This window comes from Drosophila miranda, chromosome 2 (assembly GCF_003369915.1).
Source record: "Drosophila miranda strain MSH22 chromosome 2, D.miranda_PacBio2.1, whole genome shotgun sequence".
NCBI classification, from domain to species: Eukaryota; Metazoa; Arthropoda; class Insecta; order Diptera; family Drosophilidae; genus Drosophila; species Drosophila miranda.
Genome location: NC_046675.1, coordinates 9,369,246 through 9,375,245, shown reverse-complemented (window position 1 = coordinate 9,375,245; position 6,000 = coordinate 9,369,246).

Genomic DNA, 6,000 nt, shown 5'->3' with positions numbered 1-6,000 from the left:
ATGAAAACGACGCAAAATTATTCCTCAAATGTAACAATTAAAACAAATTTTAATTTAATTACATACATATTTATGACAAAGGAAAATTGATTTAAAAATTGATAAAACACACAGTCATTAAAATCAATTTGTATCAGATAAAGCTAATCAGTTAAAAAACGGTGCATAAATCTGTCAGTAGGCGTCCTAGACATGGTCCATTATCTGTTCCAATTTAAAGCGAATTTTTCATGTTTAAGCATTATATTCCACTGAATAATTCATCGGTTTATGTGATGGCGACTTCAGCCGTCATTCAGGCATATCCCAGGCATATCGTATCGCATCCGCGGTCTATATAAATTCACATTCATTATAAATCAATTGTCTGTGTAGTTGGGAACTGCCTTTCCCCAGAGGCGCCACACGGACCCTAGTGATAGAGTGGGGGGCTATGAATCCGTAAGTGTATGGGCAGGAATGTCTGTCTGTCGCAGTCTCTATCTCTTGTTGACACAAATCAAAGCAGCTGCGTAAATCTTCATCAAACAATGTTCTCGTGGCGCCTCCTTTCATTCCCCCCCTAGTAGTGAATCTGGCTCAAGCTCTGTCCGTATCTCCATCTCCATCTCTGAGTCGTCGTTGGCGGTGTCGGCAAAAACGAATGAAAAATACGCCAACTCACGGTCAATTGCAATTAAATTAGACGCAATTAGTGCCGAGGCACGCATCGGGGGATATTCATGCGAGAGTGTGTGTGTGAGATAGCTAAAGATACAGATACAGATACAGATACAGACACTGACATGCCATAGATTACATAGTTAGAAGAGCTGTCGGAAGAAGAGGATTGGATGCAGGATGCAGGATAGGGGGCGATGCGAGGCGATGGCCAGTCATGATTTGCAGTTGAGCTGTGTGCGTCTGCTAATGGTATACTTGCAGATGAAGATACATCCACATCCACGCAGGCGGCGGCGTCGGAGGCGGCAGAAAAAGTATCTCATTAGACGTGCAGCTACATGGCAACGGCCGCTTAACTCATTCATCATCATCAGACAAGGGGCGGGTACGGTATCGGAATCGGGTTCAGTATCGCTCTCGGTCTCGGATCTGTTGGGCTGGCCATGCCATAGACACTAGACACAGAAACAGATACAGATACAGCTACAGATACAGTAGGTTGCAGGCAGGCTGTCCTGCAGCAACATGCGACTGCAGCTTAATTGCAAAATGACCCAATGAGTTCTTGTTGCTGGCACCACGAGTAGTAGCCCCGACTAAGCTGCAGCTCTTGCCTCGGGTAGTGGGACTGGGACTCCTTCTCGTTCGTGTTTAATTAGTCTGAGCGCTGATTCTGTAAGATACACCGAATACATATACACATGACGAGGCACATAATTGGGCCATCTCATGTTGCCAAGGAAGCTCAATCCCCGTGTTCGCTCGCTCGCTCGCTCGCTGTTTGATTTTCCTTTTCATTGGCTTAATATTTCATAGCCCATAGGATGACAGTGGAAATCTGCAGGGGTGCACGAGTATTATAAAATTACAGCACATACACGCACTCAAAGTCGCATTTTTGCCGTGCTCAATCGGGCGTGTCCAAGTGGAGGCACATCAGTCAAAAGGTTGAAGCTGAAGTGCAGCCATCTGACAGAACAGAACAGAACAGATCAGAACCAGGGAGTTTAGGAGGACAATGGGCTGAGTCAGCGGCAAGAAGAGTTTGAAGGCTGAAAGATGAGGGCAGGAGGAACGGGTCCAATAATCACATTACTCGGTATCATTTAATTTCAACAATGTCTCAGCCAGGGTCTCTGGCGCATTTAATATTTCACGATTTGCCGCACGAACGAAGATACAAATACTTGCTCGCACACAAAGATACAAGATACAAGCGCCAGTCAGCTACTTATGACACTTAAGCCCCTATTTATTGCTCGTTTACAGCTGGCCAAGTTCGGCCGCATCATGCTGCCTGCCGCCAGGACTCCTTCTCATTCATTTATGAGGCATGACATCCACTTACAGTTGAAGGCTTCTTCTTCTACTCCGCATCTTCCTGTCATTCGAGAGGGGGGTTTTCCTCTGACGTAGGCGTGTGATGGTTGGCGGTGGCATTACAATGATTAGCCGTAAGTTTCCGTGACACTGACAGCTTTCGCAAGCCCTTACCGAAAGCGAACCAATTTGCATTTGCTGTAAGCCACTTTTGGGAATTCGTGTAGTAATTATTGGTTGAGTCGCCATCAAATTTCCATTTGGCAAGTCTCTAATTTGACTCTTCACTCGACTCTCACTGCTAGTCTCCCATTGCCCCATTTCCCCAATTCCCCCCTGGCATTATCTAACTAAAGTCTCGGATTGCTTTTTAATTGACTTGGTTATCTGCAGTCTGTTTCAATTTAGGCCTTTCGTTCAAAGAACTTTCATTTTGGCATGCCGATATGTCTATCATTCTATCATTTTGTCTCCAATTTTTCATTTCTGTGGGGATTATTTTTCTTTCTCTTTTCTCATATTTTTTTACCAGATGGAAAGGGGACTGGCTCTTTGTTTGCTCTTATGACTTGCCGTTTATTTGCCTGTGCACCGATTATTATATGGGAATTTCTGTACATTTGTCACACACAGAGTACTGTGTGCGGGCCTGTTTTTTGTCATGGCGCTTTTGGTCGAGTGACTGCCACGCCCCCCTGTCAGGCAAACAGATAAAAGAGAGGGCAAAGAGAGCGAGTAAAGGGGAGAGGGGTGAGGGTAGAGGGTATAGGGAGCGACATGTACAACTTAATTGCAGTTTTACATGCTGCAGCCCAGTCCTGTGAACGGCAACAGATGGCGTCGCGTCGCCACAAACTGGGACTGGGTTCTGGCACTGGGAGTCGATTTCCCGCCCAACGAATCATTTTAAAAATCCTGTAAATATTTATGCTCCCCTCGTGTGTAAGCACTGGGACACCTGCCTCTGCCTGAATCACCTGAATCGCGACCATTTAAGCGTTGGCAATATTTCAGGGAGTGCACCGCCGCCCACTGCCCCGCCCCCCAGATTGTAAATGCAAATTTTGCATTTAGCGATTTTCCCCCGCCTCACCGTTTTTATGAGTGATTTAATTCGTTTGGCGCTTTAATTTTTCAAGTTGTGCTGTTCGCAAAAGCGCCATGCCATGTATTATTTCTGCTCTGATTTCGACACTGTCCAACACGGTCGAGTGGTCAGGAACAGAGAGAGAGAGAGAGAGGGAGATCTCTATGGTAGTACTGTGGCACAATGGAAAACGCATGCAGACATAGAACGCCGGTAGATGCTGGATGGCAGCGCGTCGAGTGGGCGAACGAAGGCGCACAAAGACCAAAGTAGCCCCAAATCGGGGGCGTGAGGTCAGGGCCAACGTGATCAAAATTTAGAGAACAAACAGAAGTGGAAGGCGAAGCGAAATATGTGCCAAAGTAATGTGCTGGCAAATGTATGCGTTTCGTTCGGGTGAAGGAAGTGTGACTACCAAATGGCCAATAGTCGGACTCTGCTGCCGGCTTGCCTCTGCCAGTTGTCGCTGCTGTCGGTGTTGGTTGTCTTGGTTGCTTGCCATGAATATTTTTGCGTCAAATACAAAAACCTCCGGGAGTATAATGCTGGTGGGTTCTAGTGCTTTGGCTTTGGACTCTGCGGCAAACTGAAAGCACAATGCGTGCTGTGCAGTTTTCCCCACTATCCGCCTGTTTTGCCCGAGCTCGTGTTGCCTGCCTGCGACACACCACAAAAGGATTGCTCGTGTCTTTTTTCTCTCTATTTGTTTGCTAGCATTTTTGTTTTTCTCTTTTCGTGTGCTCTTGGAGAGGGCATAGTGCTTTTGATTATATGTTTGCTAGGCAAAGCAAGGAAGGGCTAAATTATAAATTACAAATAATCAGCCTGCCACTTTATTTTGATGCGATATCATTTCGAAACTTTTGGTTGTATATATTTTTTTATTGTTTCTGGCATGTATTTTTTTTGTTTTTCTTTTGTTTTCATAGAGAAACGATCGATCTTAAAGAGTATCAACAGATTTACGTTCCGATGCTAACTTTTTCTTTATTTTATGTTGTTCTTTTCTTCTAGTTTTAGCTGGCCTCTTGTTGGCCTGATCTACTGCAGGGCATTGGGCCAGGGGCCTGGTGCCAGGGGTGGGGGGTGCCAAAAAATCCCTGGTCTACTGCTGGATCCTGTCATTGTTGTTGGTAGCTGTAGCTGTAACTGCCTGGCATGGCACGCAGCATATTTATGGCCAGTGGGTCAGTCTGTGAGTCAGTCCGGGGCTGTGTGAAGAAGATTTGTAGCTGCAGCAGTGAAATTTGAAATTGAAAAATAGTTTGACTTTTATGAGCGGCGACCGACAAACGGCAGCAAACCGGCAGCAGACCCAAAAACAGCACAGCATTTGGCCCCAGTGCATGTTGTGGGCAGTTTAATGTTGTGGCCTCATGAGGACACACTCCCCGGAATCCCCGTCTCTCTGTTTCTATATTGCGGCTGACTCTTTCTCTCAATGGGTTCGTGCGTGAGTGGAGTGCACAAGAAGCATTGCCTGGACTGGGCGCCTTTCCGCAGTGTTGGAGTGGCCCCTACATTCCACACATCAACCATCCATCCGTCTGGGGCAGGCACTGTTTGCTTAGCTGCGAATGTATACCGATTCTATAGCGATTGCCTCGGTTGCAGGTATAATTGGCTCCGACTGGAGCTGGTATTAACTTTTGCTTAATGCGACACTCAATGCGAATGGTATCCCATATTTCATAAGCCCTTAGGTCCCTGGCAGCCACAGAGCCGTGCAATCGTCGCGCGCAAACAGGGCTCATCCCGGGTCAGGAGCATCAGCACAGTACACAGATACAGATACTATTATGTACCACGGTGTAGCACAGTGGTTTTGCGCTGGTGTACTGAAAAATCCCTCAGTGCAAACAACACTGGTGCTGGGGGCTGGGCCCCGCCCTCGATGTGGAGCAGCGTGTTCCACTTTTCACTTAATCAAAAAAGGGAAACACCAGCCAAGTTAACTCATAAAAATTGTTGGGCCTGTTTGCGGAATAAAACATAAAGTACCGCCACGGAGTATAAAGCAAAACTGAGAGGAACTAAAATAAATAAAAAACTAATGAAACGAATCGGAGTAGAACCACATACTCTACCCTGTATTCGAGGCCAAAACTAACCAAATTTTAAACTTTGTTAAAAAACAAAAAAAACAATAATTTTTGTTCCCTCAAATCTGTTTATAAAATGACATTTTAATTTGTTATGTGGCACATATACTCCCAGAGGAGCCGCTGCTCCACAGGGTACATAAAAATCTCAGTGACTTTTGCAATTAATTAGCAACAAAATTCCAAACAAGCTCGAAAAAAACTTTAAACTCAGAACGAGCGCGTTGATTTTGCGCAGCCAACTTTTGTTGTTTGCAGTTGCATATATATTTTAGCAGAATATATACATATATAAATATTTTATGGCAGATTTCGCGCCCACTGTTGCTGCCGCCGCCTCAGAGTGCAGCATACTTTCCGGGGCTGCGGTTGCCTCTGACTTCCGGGAGTTGCGCTACAGACGAGTAATTATGTTCCACTAGCTTAAGCGCAACGCTGCCACCCACCGAACCATCTACCCACCCGTACACACATTCTCTGGATGCTGGCAAAGTAATTAAAACGCTTGGCCCATTAAAAATTGTACTCCACGGAACTGAACTCGAAAGTTGAGCCTCCGACTCCGACAGAACTCCCAGCTCTGAGCTCTGAGCTCTGAGCCACGAGATGAACTAAAATAAAAAACAAAACAGCACAGTACAATACAAAACAAAACAACTTTAGACGTCTGCGCAGTGGCTTACATTTGACTTTAATTAGCTGCCACGCCCACCAGGCGACCAGCCCACCAGACTTTTGGCCCGACTTCTGGGTCTGCATTTGTCAGAGATGGCTGCTCCTCCTTCTCTGCTCTGCTCTGTTCTACTCTGCTCTGTTTTTTAACGGTCC